We start from the raw sequence: 27,099 nt of genomic DNA, 5'->3' as shown, positions 1-27,099 counted from the left end.
CCCCAAGGTCCAAAGCACCGTCTGCCCTGGGGGCTGCCCGCTCATTGCACGCCCGGGGCGAGTGCTCTGGCACAGGCTGGGGAATAGGCACTGTGGATTATTTAATGAAGCAGCGGGGAAAGGAATGTGCATACGCAATCTAGAAAATCCTTTGTCCGGGATTTACAGGGGTAGATGTAAGGGCAGAATCCAGCCCGCTCCATTTTAATGATGCAACCTCCGTCTTCATCAGAATTTACGATTTGCTCTCAGGTCTGCAGCAAGGTCTCTAATCTGGGCCAGGACCTTGTCTTGTTAAGCCCTGTTTGAACGAGCAATACCATTCCTGTACCCAAAAGATTATAAAGTAATTGACCTTTTAATTCTGGCCTGAAAATTTGATGCTTTCAACGCTGCATGTTTTCCCCCCCATCATCTTTCCTCTCCAGAGATGCTGTCACTGAGCTAATGCTGGCTGTGCCCAGCTGGGAAACCAGCCCTGGGACCATGTGTGCCCGTGTGGGACCTCTATGTGCCCCGACACGTGGGGAAGCCCACCCCGAGGTGGGCACATCTGGAGCGGAGCATCCTCAGTGCTGTCGGATGGAGGCAGCTACAGAGCAGGGTGCCAGCAGCAGTGGGGCGTAGAAAATTGCGCTAATTTTAAAATTTCCATGGTAGATTTCTGAATTGGATTCTGTGACACAGTTGTCGGTGATGGCAGGGTCTGGAGTTGATGATTCAGGGTCCTCTTCCCTCCTGCCTGTCCCTGCGTGACCCGGGAGCCGTGACTCCTGCTGGAGTATGTTTTTTGTGCGATCCAAATTCCATCGCGAATAGTACACTCCGTCTCTTCAGATTCCTCAGGGAGCATCGATGCAATTTGCTCGTCCTCTCCGTGCCGAAGGAGTCTCGGGTTGCTGCAGCCTGGGGGTGGCTGCATTGCAGGCGCGCGAGCCCCGGAGAGCCCCTGAGCCTGCGAGAGGCTCGTGTTGGTGGGGCTGGTTCCCTGCCTGGTTGCTTATCAAAATAAAACGACTGTTTTACTCTGAATTTCCGAATGGTGATGGGAGAGGGGAGGTTCGAAGGGCATATTTGGGCTGGATGTGCTGCCTGTGTAGGTCAGGACAGCTGTGCTCAGATGCTGCAGGATGCAGCCGTTGTTTGGGGAAGGTGGCGAGAGCTTCGAATCCAACCAGGAATGCAGCTGGTGGAGCAGCAACTCCCCCCTGCTCCGCTTGCTGCTCCCTGCAGTCACAACCGTTCATCCTGAGCAGTTGTATCCAGTGCTGTATTTTGGCAGAAATTACTAGCCCATCAATCCAGGCAGCGATATCTTTCCCCCTGTGGCTTCAGAAGGCAGTAAGTCCGCAGCAATACAAATATTGAAGTGCTGCGTGTGGGGGATTAGCGACTCGGCAATTAAAATATTTGACCTACATCTCGTTGAGCACCAGCAAGGTCAGATGGAGCCGTGCTTCTTCCCAAAACTTTTGCCCAAAGGAATTTTATTATTGCGGTTAGTTCTATTTGAACAGGCTGTTTGTACTGAATATAAAGAGAAGGGCTCGGGGTCCGGACCCACGGGGCTGTGCGAGGGCTGGACCCCTCAGCAGTGCTTTTGGGGGTACCAGGAGCATTTTCTGGAGGCAGGTGGGTGATCTTCTCTACAGCACAAACACCCCTGAATATTTACAGGACTCTTCCCACAAACACGGTGGAGAACAAGCATCTCCTTTTGTTCCTGAGATCGTACGTGCTGAGAATCCTCGTCCAAATAAATGAGCAGGTTTTTCTTCCAGCAAACATCACAGATATCTCTTTCTTTTTTTTTTTTTCCTTCTTTTCACATGTTGTTCGCTCTGTTCTGCAAACAATGTTCTTTTTAAGCCAGGGCAGAAAACTCTATCTGTCTTCAGAGCATGATGTGACGGCAGAAACCAGCGATGTCCGCTCGGCAATGGGATTAAGCGGAAGTCATTTATAAAGGTCCTCTCATCCCAAAGCAAGGGGAGGGGGGAACAAAAACAAAACCCTTCAACACTGCTTGATTTGGATGGCTGGGCACACAGCTGGGGCTACAGGGTTAGTAGTCAGAGGGTTCATGGACATCTCCCAGGCTGAGGTCTGGCACAAACCCTCCTTGGTTTTGAATGGCAGCGAGAGGCTAACGGGGCAGGAGGATAACTCTGAACTTGCTCCCTTGGACCACGGGCTGTTGGTTGTTCCCCCAAAACCCGCTCGTACAGCTTGAACCCCCCCCTGGCCTGGGGAAGGGGTTTTACTGTCTTATGGGCTGAGATCTGTGCTGTAGCTGAGGTCCTGTGGTTGGGTCCAGCAGCTCTGCCTGTGGTTCCTGCCACTGAACGAGTGTCTCCTCTGATCCTACCTCCTCTGGGCAGGGCAGCTGAAACGCTGTCCTAATGGGAAGGGTGATTTCAGGGGTGAGTTTTGGAGTGTCTACCTCCCGGAGCTGAGCATTGGAGGTTGTTGGTATCTGCTAAGTATGGAGTGGCTGCAGCCCTTTGTGGGCTGTGATCCTGGGGAAGGGCTGTGCAAAATCCACGTGGCTGGTCTGGGGGTTGCTGCTGGTTCCAACCCCCTGAAATTCCAGTGCTCCCTGCCCTACCTGGTAAGCAGGCAGGGTGCTGTCTTGAAGAAGCAGCCCAGGCCATTGTTGCTCCCCACCGATGCTCAAATTGGAGCTCAAGAACCCAGTGCAGGTCTGACCTGAGTGGAGATCTTCACCTCCTGATAAAAACGTGACCCTGATGTTTTACCCATCCAACCCAGGAGCATGAGCGTTTGCCAAGAGACTCGAGTAACAGGTTTACCCAACAGCAACAATGTTGGATTTTTGGCAGAGGAACTGTTTGGAAATGGAAACCAATGGGCTTGCAGAAACCCCCAGGCTCTGTCAGCCTAAATGGAAGTCAAGTCACTCACCCATCTTCTCCATGCTGAGAGGCTTCCCCATCCCTTCTGCTGTTTTCTAGTGGGATGATGCTCCCCAAAATGTGTGGGAGCACAGATTGCTGCCGTGGAATCACCTTAGTGAAGGTCATTGCTGCTTTATTTGCAATTATGCTGCCTTCTCAGGTCCTGCTGGGCTTTCCTGGCCTCCCCAGGCTCACTCCAGGTGCGTTTTGATAGCTTGTTTTTATAGAGTCACGCTGGCTTTGGAGTCCAACAGCAAGCATCTCTTGCAGAGCCATAAATGCCTTCAGGGCTACCAGCTTGTGAGGCAGGGAGTAGGGAATTGCTGAGTTTGGGTAAATTTGTCATTGGAGAGAAAAGAGTTCTTCAGGTTCCTCCCTGAGTAATGCATGGCTTAAAAAAAAAAAAAAAAAAAAAAAAAGAAACAAAAAACCCTCCCCAACAACACACACACCAGTGTGGCTCAGAAGAAAAAGCACATATTTTTCATTCAACATCTTTTCCTCCACCCGCTTCCTTGATTTTCTTTGGAAAATGAACTTCTGGCTAAACCTATTCAATCTTACAAAGCATTTCAATTCTGACAGGAGTGCGTGTTCTGGAGGAATGTGGTTCCATCAGAGTTTCTCCAGCCAACTCTAATCCCAAATGCCTTGCTGTGACTAAACCTCATTTTTATGTTAAGTACCTTAGCTTGCCTCTAAGGGCCAGGTAAAAACTCAATCAGTCAAGTAGCCTCCCTGCAGCTGCCTTGTTAAACAGTGAGGTTTTAAAACTTTTCTTTTTTGTCTTTAATGGAGTAGAGGTGGAAGATCCCCTGTGGAGAGGCACAATTTGATCCCTGATAAACCAACCCAAAAATTTACACTGGGAAGCTCCCTTACGTCAACATCAAAGGACATGAGAGGGCTTGGGGATCCTGGTCCCTTGAGGCTGGGCTCTGGAAAGTCCTTTGCTGCTTTGTCTTGTATTATCCAGCATCCAGGATGGAGGGAAAGAGAGGAAAATAGTCAAGAAATTCTAAAGAAGTGTCTTTGAGATGTGCAGAGTGCCTGATGTGATGGACAGCCCCAGTGTGCTGGTTGCAGTCCTTAGGAAAGAACATATCTACTTTTCTGCTCTCACATGTGCATATATACCTAATGACAGCCAAATTACCAGCCCAGCAGGGCTGGATTTAAGTCACAGGCTGCTGTAGCAGAGGGAGGGCTTCCCTCTTCTCCCAGGGACCTGTCTCACACCTTCTCTGAGCACCACACCTCACCTATGTGATGCTCCTCGCTTTGCATGCTTGCTGTCCCCATGCAAGTTGCACGTGCCACCCACGCATGGCAGGAGGGTGAGGTCCCCTCTGAAAAGGAGGGATGTAGGAAGATCCCCAACAGCTCCACGTGGGAATTACCCCTACCCGGTCTTTGCGAGTTATTGCATTGGAGCATCCAGGAGCAGCAGGTATCATCCAGTGTGATCTGTCATGCAAACCCCGCACCCCAAATGGGATTCCCTGAATCACTCCAGAGGGATGAATACCCCAGGAAAAGAGAGAGAGCCTTTTCCCACCCCTTTACAAGCTCCCTGCCCTTGGCTTTGCTGGGGTGCTCTGCAACCAGCACACCAAATCTGCCACTAAACCATGTCCCTAAGCACCACATCTAGACATCTTTTAAATACCTCCACCACTTCCCTGGGCAGCCTGTTCTAAAGCTTGACAACCCTTTTGGTGAAGAAATTTTTCCTGATATCCAATCTAATGGAAGGGTGCTGGGTTCTCCTGTCTCTCTCCAGCTGAGTACCCAGCTACCAAGTCCTGGAGGAGAAATAGTTTTGGGGCAGAAGTGACTTGCTATTTTGACCCCTTCTTCTATCCTTTTTGCCATTGGGGATGGGGGGGGCTCTTCTCCATACACCAACATTTCTCCTGGAGCCTCCTCTGACAAAGCTGTGGAGATGGGTCACCAAGGGATTCTACAACCATATAACAGGTCCATGCTGGTGAAAGCCCCGTCTGGCCCCTCAGGCCACCTCTTGTGCCTCTGTCCAGGAGGACATTGCTGTACGTCAAGGCTGAACTGGATCCGACCCCAGGCCAGAGGCGGTTATATAAGATATTTACTGTGTGCCCCAAGACTGCCTTGGGAAGGAGCCAATGTGCTGATTAGGTGACGTCTGCTCAGGATGGGGTGGATTTTGCCTCGGAGCATCTGCTGCCTGGTCTGGTGGTCTCAGAGGCGCTGCCATGAGGTCGTTTATGTAAGAAGCCAGTTGGGCTCTTTGGCTGCAGTGAGCCCTTTGGGAAAGCCTCCAGGTTATATGAGGTGCCTGTCTGACCCCTGGGATGTCCAGCCTGCCTGGGCTCTGCTATGGGTGGCCATCGGGCGGCTGGTTGCTGTTGCTCTTTCCTCCTCCCTGTCCTAAAATGATCTGCCCCAGGGGTGAGGGAAAGGGGAGCTGAGCAATGGTGATGGAGTGAGGAGAGCAGAAAGGGGACCAGTGGCTTGTCCCAGGTGCTATGAGCACTGTGGGCAGCCCTGGGGAGCTGCCCGTTGCCGTTGCTTTTGGAGCATCCCATGGTAAAAAGCCAAAGCCGTGCTCATCCCAGCTGGCCCAGGACGTGGAGCTAGCACTGGGCTTACGCACGAGGTCTAGGAAATCCCATCTGCTGCCCCCAATCCTCCCCCCAAACACTGCAGGTCACAACAGCAGCAGATAAGCTTCTTGCCTCCTGCTCTCTCTCCTATATTTTCCATGCAGGGTCCCAGCATGGCATAGTCTCTGGCCTGATCTCAGGGTGGTGGCATGATGAGGGCACGTGGTTTTTCCCAAACTGGCTCTTTTTCTGCTCTTCAGCTGTAGATAAGGAGCAGGCTTCCACCTCCGGTCACAGTGCAATGCACTGGCCAAGGTCTCCTCAACCGTTTGTCCCACAGACGTGGTCTGGGCCTCTCTGCATGCAGTGAGGCAGGGTCAGCACTTTGAAGTCCTAAAAAAAGTATCATGACCATGTGAAAAATGTAGATGCCATCAACTGGGGTGGTGTAGTGTCATGTTTTATGGCAGATATGATTGCTTGGACCAGCGTTGCTCGTGATGGAGCAAGGATCAGCCTCCCTGAGGCAAGCAGTGTGAGCATGAAGGAGGAGAGAGGCGGAGGAAGAGTTGGAGGAGGATGCTGGGGAGTGATATCCCCTTGGGACCCTGCTGAAACGAGCTCTAATGGGTGAAATTAAGCTGAATAGAAAGGGAAAATTTCCTGAGATTTGTTAGAATCTCCCAAGGGACACGGTGCAATCCCAGCAGCACGGTCCCCACAGCAAACACAGGGGTGCAAAGGGTGGGAACAAACCTCAGCGTGGGAGCTGCGTCACTGCCATGGGGCAGCGCTTGAGTTTGCAGCGAGCCTGAACCCGCGGCATGGCACGGGGCCGGCCCGCTTAGGGACGTCAGTGCTGGGATGCGACGGCTGATGCTGCCAGTGACCACGTGGTGGCTGGGGCTGGAATCCAGCTGGAAGCTGGACGGAGCAATCCTTTATTAGAAAAATCTGCAGAGTTTCACTGGCTATGAGCGGCCTCTCATTGTGTCGGCTGGCAGAAATACAAATGTCTTTTTTTCCCTGTGCTAGCCATTTTGGGGGAGAAATGGCTCACCTGCTCCATGGCTTTTCACGGGACAGGTTGTTGCTCCTGGCTGATGTTTCCTCAGGCCCAGTCCTGCCTTTGCTTTTCTTTCCCAGATGAGTGGATGCAAAGGTGCTGAGCCTGGGGAGCTGGACCTGCTGGGCACGGAGCCACTCGCACCCAGCCTGCGGAGAGCCGCTCCGCACCCCTGCATGGCGATGGCCAATTCTTGCCCCCATCAGCACTTTCTGGTCCCTGGGACCTTGCGCGTGGTCTCATAAAAGTACCGCAAGCACCGACCTCGGCCGCTGTGCTCCTCCTGCCGGCAGTCCGGCTGCTTCCCTGCCCTCCCTCCCTCCCGTCCGCACAGGAGCACAGCCAGAAACCAGAGGTGTGCAGTGATGTGCGCTCTCCTTTTTCTGGATAAATCTACGGCAATGCCACAGTTCATCGCTCCTCGTCCTCCGGGTTCAGCTTCCCTGAGCTATTTTGGTCATGCTCCCTGCTAATCAACTGCTGGCGTAGCCCTCGAGATGCTCTGGACATGGAGACTAGGTCTGAGCATCCACCTCTCCATCATCCAAGTGCTCCTTCATGTCCTCGGCCGCTCTCCCAGGCTGAGATCCCGCAGTAGTCCCCCATCCCTATCGCACAAGTAGCTTTTCCTCTGCACCAGGCCAGGACCCCTGGTTTCTCTGTCGCTGGGTGACCGTGCAGCCTCCACGAGCACTTCGGGGGCGAGAGCGATGCCCACAAACCCACGCCGTCCTCCCATCCGTCCGCCGCATCCCCTGGCCTGTTGTCTTCCCGAAACCCACCAGGACTTGGCCCTTGGCACCACCGCGCCGGCCAACAGCGCGGCCTGGCAGAGCCGCATCCCGCGCTGACGGCGGTGCCAGTGCCCGGAGCAGATGGCGGCAGCCGTCCGGTCCCTTCGCCGCGGCCCATTGTTCGGCCGGGAGCGCGATGGCCTCGGTGTGCGGGCAGGCAGCGAGACGGGAGCCAGCTCGGCCGGAGAGTCAGGGGCACGGCGTGTTAATGGCACAGATAATGGCTATTTTTAGCTTTGATGGATGAGAGGTTATTTCCTGACTCAGCTTGTGCGGCGCAGCGGCACGTGCGTCTCCCGCTGCCCTCGCCCAGTGGATGGGGACAGGGGGGATGTGGCTGTTTTGGGTCATCAGGGAGCCCAGAAATGGCCTTTCTAGGAGCAGAGGTGGGAAGGGAGTGGGGTGCTGGGAGAGACAGACTGGCACCCCTTGGGGATGTCCCGCAGTGGGCTGGCATGGCTTGAGTTTGGGCTATCTCGGCTGGGCTCCGGGGTGGATGCTGCATCCATCAGCCTTGGATCTTTCTCAGCTTGTGCTTTTGCGTCCCAGTTATTGCGCTGTGATCTACCGTGGGGCTTCAAGCCTGTTTTCCCCAGCACCCCGTCTCCCTTCTGCTGCAAAACCCCTTGGAGCGAGCAGGGGAGATTCCCATGGGACCAAAACCCTGCCTTGGCGTGGGGGATTTGTGAACAACCCTGCACCTTTTGGGGCTCAGCAAAACCAGGTTGCTCGAAATCCCACCCTCTGCAGCTCTCAGGCTTTTGGATGGGGTGGAGGATGGTGGGCCATGTCCCCGGGGCCAGGCTGCTTACCATGGGATGGGGAGCACACCTGGGTGGTGGCACCCGGTCCGAGTGGCCCCGTGCCATCGGGAGGCGGGTGACTTAGCACGTTTCCCCATCCCCGCTCCCCCCTCGCCTCCCCCTCGCCTTCCTCCTCCAGGAGCCCTGACACTAATGCAGCGCGAGCGCGGGATTTATGAGCGGCAGCCCTCCAATTGGGCCATCCGTCTTGATTAAATTAGCCCTAATGGCTCTGTGCTGACTCGCTCGCGGCCCCGCGCAGCTGCGTTGCAGGCAGTGGGAAGGGGCCCACCGGTGCACCCCCTCGCTTCGCCCTCTCGCCCTCCTTTCCTCGCTTCGACGGCTCCCAAGCAAGCAGCCAAAGCTTCCCTGGCTGCGGGGTGAGGCCGTACCCTGACCCGAGCCATTCCCCAGCTGAGAGCCCACCGGGGCCACGGGGCTGCAGTCCTGCACGCCCAGACGGGCTCACTGGGGGTGATGGGCTTCCCCACGGCTCTCCCCAGCCCCGAGGCAGCGATGCCCAGAGCTGATGGTAAAGCCATGGGGAAGCCTCCCTGCTCCCACAGTGGGCTGGGTGAATCCCAGGGCTTGCTGGGATGGAAATCCCAGGCTGTTTCTTTGCATTTCCCACAGTGAACTGGGGAGCCAGGGGTAAGCCACCAGCACGGCAGGGTGATGGGGACACCAGTTCTGCCTGCCCAGCTCCCTTCTGCCATCCCAGCAGGCCCCAAGGGCTGCAGCCCCCCCAGGGTGCCCGTGTCTCCCCTTGCATACAAGCCCCAAACATCTCCCGTTTGCTGGAGAAACCCCCTGCTCACCCAACTCGAAATTGCACCGTGCCGGGGAGCAGCAGGCGAGAGGGGACCAGGGCTGGGGACCATGCAGCCGCTCTCCCTGCGTCGGCTGGTGCCTCCCTGCCCGGCCCTGGCCCGCGGCCAGTGCTCGCCCCAGCCCTGCAGCCAATTTCCGGGCTGCCCGGCGCGTTAATTATATTTATTGCTGGAGGGAGCCGAGGGGCCGGGTGCGGGGAGCCTGGGGCTGGCACCGTCAGCTGGGCACTGGAGTGGGGGGGATTCGGAAAGCTTTCCACGGGCGATGAGCACGGTGGGGTGGTAGGAGGGCAGCCCGCAGAGAGGAGCGAGCCAGGGCGCGAGGGGCTGCCCGACAGGCAGAGGGGAACAGAGCTTTGGGGTCAGGACACTGACGGTTGCCCCTTGGGTCCCTGGGTGGTCATGCCTGGCGTGCGGGCTGGTGTCCCCTCCGCTCTGCAAAACCTGAATCCCCACTGTTAGCTGAGCATCCACGGGGGGGTTTAGGTGTCCTGCTGCCAGAGCAAGGCCCTGCAGTGCTTTTCATCTGGGGATTTGGTTAAAATTCAGTATTTGTGGGGTTGGTGCAGTGGGGTGAGATGGGGCAAGCTGGCGTGGAGAGGGGAGAGGAGGCAGCGCTGCAAACATCGCCCTGGGATGCTCTGGAGTTCGGGGGTGTTTGGGAGGGTGGGGGAAGCATGATGCTCCATCACTGTGCTGGGGAGAGGATGGGAGCTGGGGACGAGGAGAGTCACTGCTCTGGGATGCTGCTGAAGGGAAGAGGAGAGGGAGGGATTTCTGATCCCAAACCCATGGTGGGAGACGAAGAAGAGTGAAAAGAAGCCTGGGAAGGGGATGCAAAAGGGAGATGGGGCAGGTGGGGAGGCAACTTCATGTGCTGGGGGCTTGACGGTTTCTATGTGAGCTGCCGGCTGCGTGACAGCCAAGCTGAGCAGTGTCGAGCATCGCTCTCAAGGCTTCAGGTCTCCTGGCTGTGATTTTTTTTTTAACAAAGCCCGTGAATCCCCAAAAAAAGGAGCAGGCAGCAGCCCTGGGATCTCCGGGGCGACTGAGTGTGGAGGAAGTCTAGCAAAAATTACGGATGATGGCTGGTTTGCATCTCCCTCTGGCTGGAAGCCAGCCGGGGTTGTGAGCCCACCGCAGCATCCCTCTGCCACCCGCTCCCCTCCGCGCCGGGTAAAAAGGCTGCCGGAGCAGGGTTTCACTTTGACCCTCTCCAAAAAGGCCTTGCTGTTATAAGGACAGGGTGACCTGGAGATACCCAAAGCCTCCCGAACGGCTTAAAATAATGTTCACCACCAAGAAATAAACTTGGACTCCGATCAATCTTAAAAAAAAAAAAAATTAAAAAAAAATTCCCCGCCTGCAATAAAAAGAAGTGGCTTCAGTTCCCAGCCCTCCCTCTGCCCCCGGCTCCTCTCCACACACGCAGACCCTGCCCCTTAAACCAGCCGAAAGTGGAGCGAAGCCTCCGGGGACGCGGTACCCGCCATCGATTTTTCATGGAAGGCGCCCAGAAAGGCCGGTGATGGACTGCGGGGCCGCAACCCCCCGACCGCAACAGCCGGAATGGGGGAGCTGAGATGGATCCGTCGGGAAAGGATTGCTGCTTTGTCGTGGCTGTGGGAGCCGGGGCCGGGCTAGAAAAAGCAAGCGGAAGCCATCAAGGTGGAGGAGAGGAAGCGAGGAAGAAGAAGAAGAAGAAGGGCCGAAGGACTCGGGTGAAGCAGCCATTAAGAAAGTGCTGATGCAGAGGTTCACTTGTGTCGACGGGCAGAGTTGGAGTAGTTGCTGTTCACGGACAAAGGCGGTAGGAGGGAGTGGAGCTTTGTAGAAGCCGGAGCCTGTCTCACTGGGTGTCTGTGTTTCATTCCCTGTCAAAAGGCTGGGAGCTGGGGGGGGAAAAAAAGCAGGGAAGCGGCGAGCTGCGGCGCTCGCTGGGGATCAGATAGCGAGAAAACCAATAGCAGCGAGAAAAAAAAGAAAAAAAAAAAAAGAGAGAAAACCAACCCACACCAACCAACCAACCCACCCACCCTCCACGCTGAGGCTGAAACAGGCAGGTCCCTGCCAACTCCACAGCACGCAGCAAGCAGGGAAGAAGTCCACCCTCCCCGGGCAGGAGCGGAGTTGAGCCCGAAGGATATTTGATGGCACTTTGGCGGCGATGGGTCCCCCAGCATCTTCCAGAGCCCATTTGAGGGTGAAGGCTCTGAAAGCACAGAGGGAGTTTGAAGCTAAATTCACCTGAGTCTGGATCTCTCGGTCACTGGGATTTATCTATTTTTTTTTTCCTCCAGGGGTTGGCAGGGGGAAACCGAACCAAGAAAAACCATCGGGTTTTTTTCTTTTTAATCTCCCTCTTTTTTTTTTTTTTAACATTTTTTTTTTCTTTTGGAAGAAGATATATTTTTTTTTCCTGTGTTTGGAATGGAGGGGTTGGGTCTGTGCCTAAGAAGCAGCAGCCGACCGTCGGTCCTGGGAGAAACCCGAGTGGATCTGGGGTCTCCTGCCAGCTAACTCTCCAGGACCCGCAGCCCCACGGCCGGGGGGGGGCTGGATGCAGTGAGAGGTAAGTGACAGCTCCGGTGTGTGCCTGCCAGAGAGCCGGCACGCCGGCTCCTCCGCTCCTCCAGCTCCGTCTTAATCCCAAGTCAGAGGCAAAAACAGCAGTCTCATAGTGAGTCAATCACTTCCACCTATTGCAGCTCTAATGGGGATATAAGACGGGGAAGTTTCGCAGCAGCAGCTTTGGGGGTGAAGTTCCCCCTTGTCCCCAAATCCCCGTCCCCGAAATGCCAGGTTGAGGGGGGATTTCGCGAAGCTGACCGCTGTCGCCGTGTCAATGCCACGGGCCCCTTCCCTCTGTGGTGAGCGGCGAGGGTTTGCCGCTGCCTTTTGGGGAGTCACTGGGCTCCTGCTCACCTCTGCTCGCTTCTGCTCGCTTTCCCCATCCAGCTCGCTTCCTCGGCCAAAACTTTTGCACACCAGCTTTTTTTAAATACCCGTGCGGGGTTATGCCCCTACGCGTGTGCACACATATGTATGTACACACGTGTGCGATGCACGCTCGCGTGACCCCCCGATTCCCAGCCACCCGGACCTCCTGCCCGTACCCGGGGCATGCTTGGGCTGAGCCCCGGCGCTTGGAGGGGGGCTGTGTGCTTCGAAGGCAAACTGCAAAACGCAGGGGGGAAAAAAAGCAAAGCAAGCTGACAACGACGGCAGCAGCAGCAGCATAATTGCATCACTGTAATAGTATCGGCGCTGAGCGCGAGCCAGGCTAGTAAAATTGTCCAGAAAATGAGCTGTACTAAAGTGCCTTCAGTTAGCAGCACCTGCACGCTTTCTCTGGGTGCTCGAGGCTATTTGTATTTTTAGAAGTCTCTCTTAATTATAGAGCAAAGAGTGTTAGAGGGAAAATGGTGTGTATTTAGCAGCATTCGTTCCCGGACAGTTTTGCAGTGAATATGAGCACAAAATCACCAAATTGGGGTTTTTCTGCCTCCTGCACTTGTGACTTTGAACCACCTGTTTTGCAGCGGTGTCAGCAAACGAGGGCCGGGTTTTTTTTCTTTCCCGTTCTTAGAAAGCGTGGCGATGACTTTGCTTGCGTGCAAGAAGGATGGGGAGCGATCCCGTCCCCTTCCCACGGCCCCCTCTGCTCCCCAAATCCACCCCAATCTCATAAGGGCTATGAGACCTCCTTGCTCCCAGCCTGGGGGTGACACCGGTGGGGACAGGGGACACACGTGCCCGTGCTGGGTCTCCCGCAAGTACCAAAGAGATGGAGATGTTTTACAGCTCACTGTGAAAACACCCAAACCCTGCAACAACTCGTTTTGCTTCTATAAAGCTCCTTCCCCTCGTCCCCTTCTCTGCAAAACTTTCCAGGGCCTTTTGTTCTGAACAGCAGGTGAAACTCCCTTTGTGTAAGCACAAAGCAATGAAGCCAACAGAAAATAATGAAAAGAAACAAATATGAAACAATTCTCGCCTGCTCCTTTCGGGCCTGGAATAACAGTGAGTGGCCCCATCCGTGCCAGGCTTAATAAAACACTGGCTTTGAGGGGGAAGGCACCTTAAAGGCCACTTTATTGCTCCCCTCTGATCTACAACATACTTAGAAATCATGTTTTTCTTTGCCTAAAAGCGTTGCTTTACCTATGAAGTCAAGGTGGATTTTTTTCTGAGCCCTGAAATGACCCTGGGGGATGCAGCGAGTCCTCTGGGGCCAGCTGGGGTGGGATGGTGGTGGTCCCCCCGTGCCTCGCAGCACGGTGCCATGGTGCTCCGGGCACGGCTGCAGCTCGCCGTGGGTCCCTCCCTCTCCTCACCTTCAGGAGCGTGGTGGGAACCCTTCCCTGCTGCGGATAAACTTTGGAGGAGCTGTCGGGGGAACTGCAGGGCGAGCTGAACCCTGGCGTTTTTCTCCCCAGCTGGTGCCAAGTTTTAGGGTGTAAATGTGCTACACGGGAGCCTCAGGCAGCTGCTGGGCGGGTAGGACAGAGGATGGGTGGGCAGTTTTGGGGATGCCGTCTCTAGAAGCGCCGTCACTGAGAGGGGTTGCTGGAGGAAGGGGCCAAACCCTCGCCCGCTGCTGTCGGGTGTGTGGCACCTCACGTAAGCAGCGATGGCAGTGCCGTGCCAGTGTCCTGCTCCACCAATACCAGGCCCTATGCCGCCTCAGCCGCCTCCCTTAGCCCCATTTCAGGGGTTCCCTCTGTGCGCAGGCACCGTATCACCATGGGGGGAGCATAATCCCCCCCCAACGGCCGGGGTGGCTGGGGTGGCAAACAGCTCCAAGCCCAGGGGTTTGTCCGTGGTTTCCGCAGAGTTCACGGTTGATTCTTTCCCAGCACTGGCCCCCGGAGGTGGCACCTGGGCTCGAGCCCCTTTCTGGGCTCTTTTGCACCCTTTAGCTAAGGTCCACCCCAGTTTGGGTTCAGCAGCGCAGGGCACAGGCTGGCTCTCATGGGTGAGAAGGGAGAAACCAGCCCAGCTTGCACACATTCCTCCTGCTGCCGGCTCGCTGCAGGAGCTGGGGATTGTCCTCCGAGCGTGGGGACACCAGCTGGTGAAGGACCCATGTCCCTGTCCCAGATCATGAGCCTGTCCCCCCAGCACCCACCCGTCTGTCTGCCCTGCACCCCGCGTGCCTGAAATGGAGAAAAGGAGAGAAAAAACGAGCATTAAGGGGCTCAGAGAGCCCCTGCGCCCCAGGGAGCGGAGCATGGCGGGTGCCTTGCTGCCCCGGCCCCACCTCTCAGTTGCAGTGGGAAGGAGAAAGGTGGGAGTGGGGTGGCAGGTGGCTGGGGGGGATTCCAGTGCTGTCCCCACAGCTCTGTGTGACCGTGGGCCTGTCACCTCACTGGGACATGCCCCTCTTCCACCCTTCCTGGCTCGTTCCTAGCTTGTTCCCTTGTTCTGGCTTGATCCTTTGGTCCCAGCTCGATGCTGGTTCCCAGCTCACTCCCTCGACCCCAGCTTGCAGCGAGGCAGGACTGCCGGTGGGCGATGGTTTTTTGCAAAGCTCTTTCAGATTCCCCTGCTGGACTTTTGAAGCATCTGGTATCACTATCTCAGCGTCATTATGAATTAATTAACATTAATTCCCTGTTCTGGTAGCTCTTATTGCCGGGAGCTTTAGCCTGGGCTTTTTTTTTGTCCCCACACCCCCAAACAGAAATGGCCAGTTCCAGTCTATGCCACACAGCTGGGGGGCCATGGGGTCCCTGTCCCATGCCGTGACAGGGGATGCTGCCAGCCACTGCCACTCCGTTAGCCAGGGTAGGGCTCAGTCCTGGGGAACCCCGGTGCTGCCAGCACTGCCTGCCTGCTCGCCGTGCCACTGGCACAGGGCACGGGCACTTCGTGGGTGGGTGGCACCGGCTGTGCCATCCCTCGCCTCTGCTTCCCCTCGGGGCTGTGGGGCAGGTGATGCTGGGGCTGTCCTGTGGGGAAGCTTCTTCCCTTTAGCTCTGGGAAGCCCCGATCCTGGCTCCCCAGCCTGTGTTGGAGGCAACAGGGATGCTCCCCTCAGGGATGCTGTCCCAGGGATGCTGTCCCCAGGGATGCTGTCCCCAGGGATGCTGACCCTCCAGAGACGTGGGGACAGGGATATAGACTTAGCAGGTGGATGCAGGCTGGGATCCTTCACCCCGGCTGCGTTCATCCTGCTCCGTGAGTCGCCCCGAGGGAGACCCAACCCAGGAGTCACAAGCCGGCTGCCTGGCCCCATCCCTCTGCTCTCGCTTGCACAGGTGAGCCCTGGTAAAGTCACGGCTGAGGGCTGCAGAAGGACTCAGGGGCACGTGGGTGCAGCACCTGCCGCCTCCCAGCCCTGTCCCACCCCATCACCTGCCCCACTCCCTGCCCCACAGCAACACAACCCTCCTGCACACGTCTGTCCCCCCGCTGCTGCCCCTTGTCACCACCATGTGCCCCATGGCAGGGCCACAGCAACCCCCAGAGCCACCCCACGCCCCTCTGCACCCCTTGCAGTGCGGGCTGGGTCAGTGGGGGGTCCCCGCAATGCTCCGCGAGCCCCAGGGCTGAGGCGGGCTGGGGGTGGCAGCCCCTGGGAGGGCTGGGGCACAACCCCGGTGTCCTACATCCCCGGAGCCTGGCTCGGGCTTATGTAACAGCCGTGCTGCAGTCTGCTCCGCTCAGCCGCCGGTGCCACGGGCAGAGCTGCAGCGCAGAGCCCAGTTCCCTGGGTATTTGCTTTTTGGGGAGAGGAGGGAGGGAGGGGGACACGTGGGTGGCAGACAAGCCCCAGGGGGTGGCCAGGACCTGGAGGAGGTGGTTGGCAGGGCTGGCTGGGTAAGAGAGCTGGGGTGTCTGCTCCCAGCTCTGTCCGTCCGGTGACCTTGGGAGCCGAAATCCCACTGGGGTGGCAGCACCCTGTGGAAGGAGAGGCTGGGGAGGGGAAGAGCAGAGAGAGCCCTGCCCCGGTCCTGACGAGGGGTCAGGTTAGAGACCTTGCTGGCACCCTCTGCCAGCCACACTCCCACCTCTACCCTCCTTGGAGAGCATAGCCCCACTGTGCAGATGGGGAAACTGAGGCAGGGGGCTGTGACTCCTCATGGGGAGCAGGTATCAGGGTTCCTCTGGATTGGGAGGAGGAGGTGGGAAGTTACCAGCCCCTCGGATACCCCCAAGATGAAGGGAGGCGCAGTGTGCCAGAGCAGGGAGACTGGGGGAGAGACCTCGCTGCCAGGTCGTGCCGAGGCCGTGGTCTGGTGGGTGGCCAGCGTGTCACCGCGCCTGATGGCTGCTGGACGCCGGGATGCACCTGGGAGCTGCCCCGATGCCAGCAGCCGCCAGGAGCCCAAGGGCTGTGAGTGGGCTCAGGGTGCTGGTGGCAGCCCCGGGGCTTAGGGTGGCACTTGCTGAGTATCCTCCTCCAGCCGAAATGGCATCATGGCTCTGCTCTGCCACGGCTCTGTGGAGGCAGGAGGAGGGATTGTGCCTGGTGGCACACAGGGCCCCGGCTCTGTCCCAGTGGTCACCCAGCACTGTGGGGACCTGGTGGGTCTCTGTCCCACCCCGAGGGTGCGGGGTCACCCGGTGCCACCAGTAGGTGGGCTGTGCCTCTGTGGTGTCTCATGGCCAGTGCTGAGGTGGCCTCAGTGGGTGCAGATGCCACCACCCCTGGGTGCCACCCGCCCGCAGGGATGCCTGGCAGGGCAGTGTGGGCAGCGCTGCAGGAAAACCCAGTATGATCCCAGGCAAAAAGATGGTGTCACCCACCACTGAGAACCAGGACCCCTGATAAGTCCCTGAGACCACCCCACCCTCCCTTTCCCACTTTGCCCCTTGTTCCCAGGCTCAGCTGGCATTTCTTGGTGGGACAGAGCCCAGTGACTCCCCACACTGCTGAGCCCACTGCCCTCCCCGGGCACATCAGCTGTCCCCGGCACCCGTGGTGCACGGCACAGGGACCCCACTCCTCGAAGCCGGGGGGAACCGAGGACGCCAGTGAGCTCATGCCTCCCGCCCAGGCTGGGAAAATCATTGCATTGTGCTCACTGCGAGAGGCTCAAAGGCCTTTGGTTCCCTTTTAGGATGCGTCTGGAAAGGAGCCACTGAAACAAATGCCAGGAAAAATAAGCCTTCAGTAGCGGCTACTTTCTTCGTGGGTATGGAGGGATCGAAATGCGCATCCTTCGCCTTGGGGAGCCCTTTGGGGACCCCCCTAGTGCTCGGGCTGCAGGGATAAACCTCCCCCAGCGCTGGGCAGTCAGTGCTGGATCAGGCCCTTGTCTTCTGAAATGCCCAGCCTGGCCCTGCTGGGTGATTTGTGTTTGGGAAAGGAGGGTCGGGTGCTGCTCTGCATCCTCCTGCCCTTCGTCTCCGCAGCAGCGCAGGGGAGCCCTGGCACCGTGAATCCCCCCGGCATGGTGGGGTCCTGCTCCCCAGCCTTGGAAGCCCCAGGGCTGAACCTGGCAGCGTGGTTCTAAGCTGGGCTGAGAACACCCTCCAACTCGTTACACATGGGGGCCAACTAATCTCCATCTGACAGCGAGTCATCCTTCCTACCGCGCTGAAGGCTGTAATGACAGCGTGCTTAAAGGGGCTGATGAATTAAGTATCTTATAAATGCATCAGATATTGAAATTCCCGTATAATTACAGTGCAACGGATTACGTGTGGTGCTGAAGGGGGAGTGGTTCAGCGAAGTAGAGGAATTACAGCTACAGAGGAGAGCCAGCGAAGCGCAGTCACCCCCAGCTCTGCTCTCACCGTGGTGTAAAGTGAGGGGCCGGGTCAGAGCTGCAGCGGGAGCGATGCCGAGTGGACCGGGGCTGTGCCGGCACCGGGGGCTTGTCCGGGCTGCTGCAAGGGGAAAGGAAACCAGTGGGACCTGAAGGTGGAGGGGACAGAGGGAGAGGGCTTTGCTCTGCTTCAGCCCTTCTGCTCCCGGGGAGGAAACACCCTGCTCCCGCGGGCTGGCTTGGGCCAGCCAGCTCCGGGGGCTGTGTCCATTGCTCGCCCCAGCACCTCGCTGCCCTCAGCGCTCCCGGGGGCACACGGGGGCACGCGAGTGTGATACAGCAGCGAGGGCTCGAGCAGGTCAAAGACGAGAGAATCTGATTCCTCTTCTTCTTCTTCCTCTTCTCTTCTCTCTCCTCTTCTCTTTCTCTCTTCTCTTCTCTTCTCTTCTCTTCTCTTCTCTTCTCTTCTCTTCTCTTCTCTTCTCTTCTCTTCTCTTCTCTTCTCTTCTCTTCTCTTCTCTCCTCTCCTCTCCTCTCCTCTCCTCTCCTCTTCCTCTTCTCTTCCTCTTCTCTCTCATTTAATTATATTTTTCCTTTTTCTTCTTTTTCTTTTTTCTTTTTCCCTTTCCCTTTCCCTTTCCCTTTCCCTTTCCCTTTCCCTTTCCCTTTCCCTTTCCCTTTCCCTTCCCCTTCCCCTTCCCCTTCCCCTTCCCTTCTCCCTTTTCCCTTTTCCCTTTCTCTTTCCTTTTTCCATTTTCCCTTTCCCTTTCCCTTTTCCTTTCCCTTTCCCCTCCCTCCCTGGGTCAGTGTTCCCAGACCCCCAGGCAGCTGCAGGTGCATGAGGTCCAGGCGGAGGATGCTGTGTCACCCTACACCCCCAGTGTCACCCAACAGCCCAGCTGGTAGCTCACATCCTCGTTCCTCCGTATTTTCTGGCACCGGTGGCACAGCGGGGGGGTCCCTGGTGCTCTCAGCCCCCACCCCCGGAGAGGGGGTGCCACCTGCAAGGGGCCTCGGGGGAAGAATGTCCCGTTAATTATATGGAGCGGTGCCATCACCAGACAATTAAGCAGTGTTGTCCCAGGCTCTAATAAGGGCACGGAGAGAGCGGGGCGTGGGATGCTGTGAGATGGCACGTGTGCGGGCATGGAGCAGGGCTGCGTCGAGGCACCCGCATGTGGGCACCAGCCGAAACCCTGCGAGCACCGTTCACCCACCCCACCAGCCACCCACAGCAAGTGCCGCCTCCTCCTCCTCCTCCTCCACCTCCTCCTCCTCCTCCTCCTCCCCAAAAGGGCTGAGAGTCCCACGGGACCACCGTCCCCATCGCGTCCCCGGCCACAGCCTGCCCTCCGTGGGGACACGCGGCCGCCCAACGCCTGCCTTCGCTTTTGCAGTGGCTCTTGTTCGCTAATTAGCAAAATCTGGCAATCGGCACCGTTCTCCCAGTCATTAATTATTATTAATTATTTGTTATGCAAATAAAGTTGAAGAGCGCAGCGCTGTAGGCAACACAAATGAAAACAGTCCCTGCTCCAGGCAGTTTATGTAACAGCGGGCGAGTGGGCATCGCAGGAGTCCCCGGGGCCGTACGGCATCCACGCTGTCCCCTGTGCAGGGGCTGCTGCACGTCGGCATCCCCTGGGATCTGGGGACACGTCGATGGCATCAGTGGTGACGGGTGCTGCAGGGCTGGTGCCGGAGGGGGCTGCAGGGGTGCAAGGATGTGGGATGTAATGGGGAAAATGGTGCTTTTTGCGGTCCTGGGGGACAAGGGTGATGGGGGGGACCCAAGGGTGGAGGGGAATTATGTCAGTGATGGGTGGCTGAGGCTGGTGCTGCTGGTGGAGGCATGAAAGGCAACTGCTGGGGTGGGTTTTGTGGGTGCTGAGGGGGTCCTGTCCCACCCCTTTCCCTGCGGTCTGTCCCCAAGGGCAGTGTCTGGGGAGAAGCCGGGATGTTTCACCAAACTATGTCATTTCAATAAGTGGCAGTTTCCTGCCTCCGTCCTCCCAGCAGGAGCGTGGATGGGGCCAGGACCTGGCCATGTGTCCCCCCACGCCGCTGCCTGGCCACTGACAGCCCCGGGGCGTTATTCCAGTGCTCCCCACCCTCCCTTTTCTCCCCACCCTGGGGTCTCTGATCCATCCAGGGCTCCCTTCCCTCTGTGCTCCCCCCATTGACCCCCAACGCAACCACCCATCACGTCCCCGTGTCATGGAGTGATAACACCGACGGCACCATCCCACAGGGACACAGGCTGGCGGCGGTGGGGCTCCTACCCAAACCCTACCTCAGCAATTGGAAAGGGAACTGAGAAAAAAATGGAAATTAAAGAGGAAAGAATTAATAAGGATCCTGCCTCGACCACAATGGCTTTGTTTCAGGAGAGCTGATACCGCACGCTCGCTAATGCCGTTCCTCAGAGGCCTTCGGGAAGCAGTGGGGTTTTGGCCTTGATCAGGTGCATTTTTGGTGTGTGAGTGTGCGTTAGAGCTGTGCTTGGTTCCTGCCCGGCCTGTGATGTGCCCCGGTGTCCGGCCGCTGTCCCCAGCCGGGCTCTGCGGCGTGGGGCAGCCATCGTCGTAAAGCAACGACCTGGCAGAGTGGAGGTTTGGGGTGAGAAATGTGTGTTTCACAAAGCGACACCTCTCGTGCTGGGTGCTGCTGCGGGTCCATGCCCTGAGCCACTGGGCTGCCCGGCCGGAGGGCTGCTCTCACCCTGCTGCTTGGGGGATCACCCTATAGCAGCTATACGATGCACAAGACAACCTACATGCTTATAACAATCCTCTACCGTGCACCAAGCGCCGTGTGGGTTGCCCGTGTGTCCCCCCCTCCAGCTCTGGTGTTATTTGCTGGTTTGCACCTCCTAGATCCCCCAGCTATCACCCCGTAAGCCTCGGTCAGAGAAACACTATAATTCCCCCATCCCGGGGTGCTCACCCTGGACATTTAGGGGGGAATTCAAAGCAGGGATGGGAGAGGGGCTTTGTTCAGAACTGCAACCGACGTCCCGGCAAAGCTCTCCCGTTATTCCTGTGCCTGATGTCCCTGGGGACCGCAGCCTTTTTTCTTCCTTCTCCGCTGCAGGAATCAGCTCTGGTTGCTGCCAGGGTTATCTCCATCCGCCAGCTTGCTGCACGCTCTGCTAGTTCACCATCCCTCCGAGGGCTGGGGCTCGACCCCAGCCAGGCAGTGCGTGCCCCTGCGAAGGAGGACGATGTCTTTATTTTCCCATGGCCAATAAGGGGTTTGGAGATAAATCGTGGGGAAAGGGGGTCTCGGGGACGTTCCCTGCCTTCTACCGCAGCTGCCTGGGCACTCGTGCGTGCTCACCGCCCCATCCTGAGCCCGAGCCTCGGCCGGCAGCCGCAGGTGGGGGCTGGAGCCAGGTGCCTGTTCCTAATAAAGCTCGGCTCCCACCGTGAGGCACGCTCATCCTCGCCCGCTCCAGATGATAACGGCGGGGATGCCGCCGCTGGACAGACCTCGTGGGGAACGTGAAAAGCGGCTGAAGGTGAAAGGACCGGGCTCCAGATCCACATCTGTGCGCCGGCCACACTTTGTCAAAATAAGCATACTCTAAGTAGGCAAAAAACTCTCTTGCCCAAGCGCTGTCCCCCGTGGGGGGCTGTGGGGGCTGTGGGGGGCCGGCGGCGCAGGCGGAGGGCCGGGGCGCTGCGTGGAGCGCAGCAGGAAGGAAGCGCTGGGCGAGGACGCAGCCAGCACTGCGTGCGCGTCCTTACACGTGTGCTATTTTCAGCTTGACGGGGAGCAGGCCAAGTTCTCCAACAGATTGAGTTTGGAGCTGAAATCCTCCTCTCCTCCTCCCCGCTGCCCAGCACCCACTGCCTGCAGGAGTGGGGAGTCCAGGTGCACCCAGGGCACCTCGCTCTGCCCCGGGCTGTCTGTGTTCCCACCGGGACGATGTGCGCACGCTGCACACACGCTGCACGCACGCTGCATGCGTGCTCCCAGTGCTGCTGCTACCCAAGCTCCCCCTCGTAGCAAGGCCACGGGATCTGATCCTGCTCAGGGGTGCAGCTGCTCCAGCTTCTCCCCTTCCTACATCGGGCTGGTCCAAGCACCAGCATCCTCCCAAACCCGTCCCCATTCCAACAGGGACCTGCAGCATCTCCTGCCTTTGGCTTTGCACACTCGTGCATGCTCCCACCCGCTCTCTCCTTGCTTTTTTTTTTCTGAGTAGAAAATCTCCTTCCTTCCTCCTTTCCCCAAATCCCCCCCTCCTGCCACCTCCCCTCTCCCCCATCACTGCAACTCCTCCAGCTGTGCAGCTGCTTTTGCAGCCGCGTCCTCGCCCTGCTTGAAATGCAGGAAAGAAATCCATGTTCAACTTACTGTCTCGGCACCCTGTAATCATTTTGTCAGCCAAAAAGCACTTTTGTCAAACCCCTACAGGCAAACCAGGAGGGGATGGACTGGGGGGAGGCACCTGACACTGCTCTCTGCTTTTCTTCTCCCATTTCTCATCCTGGGTTTTGCTTTACGGATGGGATGAGCGTTGGGTTTGTTTCTCCTTTCCCTCTCCGGGTGCTTCGGTGACTGTCTAGAGCGAGTGAAAGGAATAAGGCAAGTGTTGCAGGAGAGGAGTGATGCTGGAGAAAATGCACCGCCAGCGGCTGGGTTTGCTGGGCAAAGTGCAGTTACACAATGGGAGGAGAAAACCGTTCGGCTGGAGAGGGGTTTCCAGCAGGGACTGATGGAGGCCCAGGCTCGGTCACCTGGGAAGGTCCTGAGAGTGGCCCTGGCCCCTTTCGGGTGCTGGGGGGCATTAAATGGCTCCTTTTGTCCCACGCACAAGCTGCTCTGGGGGGTATTTACAGCGGGAGGTTAATGTCACCAGTTTGCTCCGTCCCGAAAGCGAACAAACCGGGTGACAGCAGCTGCCCTGCCCAAACCTGGGAGCGGTTCCTTTCTCTGGGGCCAGGACCCCAAACGGGACGTGGTTGCCCCCAGCGCTGGGTTCCCCACTCCAGCTCCAGCAGGGGGTCCCTTTCTCAGCCCCTTCAGCATCCCCGATGAGTGTCTGGGGTCACAGCAGTGTGTGACACCAGCCCTTGTCCTCCGGGAAAAGGGTCGAGGGCATCTCTTAGAGTAGGGAGTTTGAACGACCCCGAGGACAGGCTCTGCTGTACCCCAGCGTGGGGTTCCCAGGGACAGGCAGACGAGGTGGGGGGTCCAGGACCTCTGGTTTGGGCACCCCTGCACCGCAAGCCGGGAGCGTTGCTCTCCTCTCCTCTCCCTGCTTTTCTTTTGCGGTTGGCACTTGCCCGAGCGTCAGGCCGAGCTACCTCTGCCAGCCTGCGTCACGCGAGCACCACGGGGAGCTCACATGGAGCCGACCCGTTCTCCCCAACCTTTCAACTAACGAGGCAGCAAACACCTGGGATGGCTGCAGTGCTGGAAGGTCAGAGCCGTCGCAGCCTGATGCAGCTCCTTACATCTTTTCCGTGTGCTTAGTGATGTTTTGGGGTGCAAAGAGGGGCTGGGAAAGAGATGCTCTGGGGAAATCTTGTGTCCAAGCTGGTACCATCAGCTGGAAAAATGATCAGCCATAAAGCAAAGCACTCGTCGAGCCTTGCCTAACGAGCAGGCGGTCGTTAACTCTGCGCGGAGTGTTTGCAGGTCTCAAACACAGAAAAAACACTCAAAAAACCCACTTGCAAATGCTGCTTGTCTAATTAGGGTACCGGGAAGGACTCATCCATCCTTACGCGTCCAATGTGTCCTCATCTGCGCACGTGAGATTCGGGCCATCAAACACCGGCAGCCGCCGTCGCAGCAAGGCGCTCCTGTCCGGAGACAGGTCTTTAAATCATCCCCGAGCGCTGGGGAAAGCGCAGACAGCTCCAGAGCGGAAAATGAAAAGGCAAAATGTTGTTCCTGCAGCTTTTGCCCTGAATTATTTGCTCAGCTTTAATAACAAGTTACGCACAAGCAAAACTGAAGTGGCTCAGGTGATTTTTCAGGGGAAACTAGTCCAGTGGATGCTGCAAAGCAGTGCCTGGTCCTTGGGGATGGGAACTGATGCGCTCTGGGAAGATGGGCTGGGAAAACAGGGAAAAAATAAACCCCTCTTAATGCGTTTTGGTGCAGTATCCAGATGTGGGAGCTGGGATTGAAGCTTTTCATTTAGTTTCCGGGAGGTGGGGGGGAAAGCAGTGGTGGGGATGATCCCGCTCTCTCTCCTCTCCGCTGGCCCCATCGCTTCCATGAGCTAACACCTGGCAGGCATCAGCAGGGAAAACTCTGGGCTGTTTTCCCTGCCTTATTCTAGGCTAGTTTAACTAAATCTAGCTTGTTTAGGATGAATCACTCCCGTGCTGCTGGTTGTGACCTGCTGGCCACCATGCCTGCTGAGCTTCTGCCATTCCCCTTTCATTAATAAAAATGAGAAGTTGCTTTTTCTGCCTTTTTCTCTGGGATTGCAGATTGCAAATAATGATTGCCTTAAACACAGGCTATTTCACAGCTTGCTGGTGCTTTTGGGGCTGGGATCGCTGGGTGACACTAGGAGCCAGGTCAATGCTGCGTTGGCATGGCCCAACGGGTGTCTTGATTATCACACCTTAGTTTAACTCTCCTTAATTTAACTCTCCCCTTTCTCATCTTTATCACTTTCAATGAAGCAGAGTGGATGAGCTCTTGCCACGACTTATGCATTACATCCTGCACAGCCTGCCCAGGGCTCTGGGTCAGTTCGATGGGCTGCTCATAGAAAGGCGATGGCCGGGCTGGATCCTGCTCCCTTGAGCTGTGCTGGGTCCCGTTTTCTCTTGCACTCGATTCTACAGGGTCACATGGAGCATGAGGAGCTGTTTGCACTGAGCACCCATAGCCAAACCCATATTCCTGGATTTATTGGTTTCTGTTTGCTGCTTTTTCTCCTGTTTCCTTTCCATGGGGTTATTTATAGCTGGCCCAACTCTGCTCCCTGTCCTTCTCTCCCTCCTACCTCCCCAGGTGCTGCCTTGAGGAGGCAGGTAGCTTGTTCCCAGCGAAGGACGCTGTCAGGGCTTTGCCCAAGGGCACAGGTATAAAACTTCCTGCAGGAACAATTTGCTGCAGAAATTATGCTGAACTAGCCAAACTGGGCAGCTTCAAGGGAGCAACCAGAAGTGCACTGAAACGATGTCACCTGCTTGCTTCCAGCAACCCAAAAATGTTTCGCAAGGAAAATCTAAACTGCTGATCTTTCATCCTCTGGGCTGGACTGGGACCTGATTTTGGCTTTTCTGGCCGTAGCAAAGTATCTGTTTTCCCCCAGCTCCTTCCCCATGTGACTCCCATAAAAGCCCCTGACGACGCCAGGCTGCATCCCCTGAGACCTCGGCGGGTCTGGGCGCGTGGTGCAGGGACGTCTCCAGGAGTCCCTGGAGTGCAGCTCTGCATCTGCCTGGCTGCTGGCAGGACCCAGCAACCTTTCCCCCAAACCGAAAGCGTGCTTTAGGGTAAAAGAATTAAAAAACACAACAAAAAATGTCAGTAGCTGCGATGCCATCTGTGTCTGCAGCACTGCACAGCGGGACAAGCCTGCGCAGGCTGCCGTGTGTGGAGACCCCCAAGCACCTACAATGGGTAGATGAAAGAGGTGGTACGAGCCTTCCTCCTCCCTTCCTCCCCCTCAGAGAAGAATGTCCTGTTTCTTCGGGGAACAACATATCTCCTTGGCATCTCTCTCCTTGGAAGCTTTGATTTCTTTTCCAACTGTGGCTCTCCAGCCTCAGCAGCATGTCTCAGATATTTTTTTCTCCCCACAGTCCCCCTCCTTTTGATCCCAAGGGGAAGGCTGGTTGGAAATCTCTCCGGCAGCCCTGGCTGGAGGGGATGGAGGGCTGGGGGCAGCAGGTTACCAGTTCATTTGTTTTCTTCAATGGGGTTTCAAAAAGTGATGGGCTGATGGGTTTGGAATCTCAGGGGGGCAATTTCCCTGGCAGCATCCAAGTTGTGTCACCTCTCTGCTTGGCTCTGTGACGACAGTGTCGCTTTGAATTCTTCCAACTTAAGACTGATTTAAATGATGGTGAAGTTGGGGGGTGGCGTGTGGGAGTAGAGCACTGAGCGCTATTCTTTTTTGGTTGTCATATGCCTCCATAAAGTCTTCTGCCTTGGGGATTTGCATAGATCCGTGGTCCAGATTGCACCACAAAACCCACCGGTGGTCTGCAAAGCTATGGCAACGGCTTCTGTGCTGGCTCCCGACTCAGACGAAGCCGAAAAGTTTAGGTGCGTTCGCAAGTCTTCGTGCCACGGCCATTCCTCTTTGGCTTGGGGGCTGCTGCTGGGGCTTGGAGGGCAGCTGGGAACCCCCTCCCTGCTCCTGACCCACACCATTCCCCCTCCTCTGCAGTCCCATCCTCTGGGAGATGCCCGTCTGCATCCTCTTCTCCTCTCCTCCTCCTCTCCTCTCTCTCCTCTCCTCTCCTCTCCTCTCCTCTCCTCTCCTCTCCTCTCCTCTCCTCTCCTCTCCTCTCCTCTCCTCTCCTCTCCTCTCCTCTCCTCTCCTCTCCTCTCCTCTCCTTCCAACACATGCTGTTTTGCCGAGTGCTCCCAGCCTTGAGCTCGAGTCCACTCTAATTTGCTGGCGAGGTGCTGAGGGCAGGAAAAAAAAAAACCCTGTTCTCAAAGATTTTGTGAAAAATAGGTGTTTGGGTAATGACCTCCTGGGGAGGGAGGCTGCAGAGAGAGCCGGTCTCCTACCAGTGAAAGCTCAGGAGGGGGCTCGTGCGACGTCCCAGCCACAGGGAAAGCTGAATTCGGTGGTTGTAATCGCTGAGGACACACACATCTGTAGGAGAGCAGGCTCCCTTCCTCGCACTGCTCCCAGAAGGGCTTGTTTGTTTAATTTTATCTCGCAGAGAAAATTATAAAAGGAAAAAAAAAAACCAAAACAACAAACCACCAAACCACCACCCTGTGGTTTTGCTCAGCTGCAGCACAAAATCGCCCCAGCGAAGCCCGGAGAGCACCAGGGACCGAAACCCTTGCCTGAGCCCAGGTATTTCCATCGGGGAGAGGGCAGCGAAGGGGCCGTGCGCTGGCCGGTGGCCCCGGTGCTCTGCCGGGACCCCGCTGCCTGCCCGCTCCGGGGCCGGGCAGGACCGAGCCGGCTGTAGGAATGACCAGACCTGGAGAAATCTGGACATCGCACTCGCCGCTCCGCTTTCTGGCACCGTGGGGAGTGGGTGGATGTCCTGCTCCCCCCATCCCACCCCGTGCTGGTCGAAACCCCATTGCCTGGAGCAGCTTTATCCATAAAAGAGGGAGATATTTGCCCTTTGGGAGGCTGGAGGGGGCTGGGGGTCTCACTGGGGACCCCACCACAGCAGCCCAGCCTACCCAGGTGCCAGCAATGCACT

At 57.1% G+C, this 27,099-nt stretch overlaps 1 protein-coding gene across 1 annotated transcript in view; it reads left to right on the top strand.

The window, feature by feature from the left end:
* Window positions 1-10,831: 10,831 nt before the first annotated feature.
* Window positions 10,832-27,099, top strand: part of LOC137676129 (ATP-sensitive inward rectifier potassium channel 12) — a 33,014-nt gene continuing 16,746 nt past the window's right edge. Inside the window, exon 1 of the mRNA XM_068422711.1 lies at window positions 10,832-11,568. The gene's annotated coding sequence lies outside the window, so the exon portion shown is untranslated. The remainder of the gene's footprint in view (window positions 11,569-27,099) is intronic.

The sequence above is a fragment of the Nyctibius grandis genome, chromosome Z (assembly GCF_013368605.1).
Source record: "Nyctibius grandis isolate bNycGra1 chromosome Z, bNycGra1.pri, whole genome shotgun sequence".
Lineage (NCBI taxonomy): Eukaryota > Metazoa > Chordata > Aves > Nyctibiiformes > Nyctibiidae > Nyctibius > Nyctibius grandis.
Note: the sequence above shows the minus strand (reverse complement) of the source record. Positions and strands in the feature narration are given on the sequence as shown.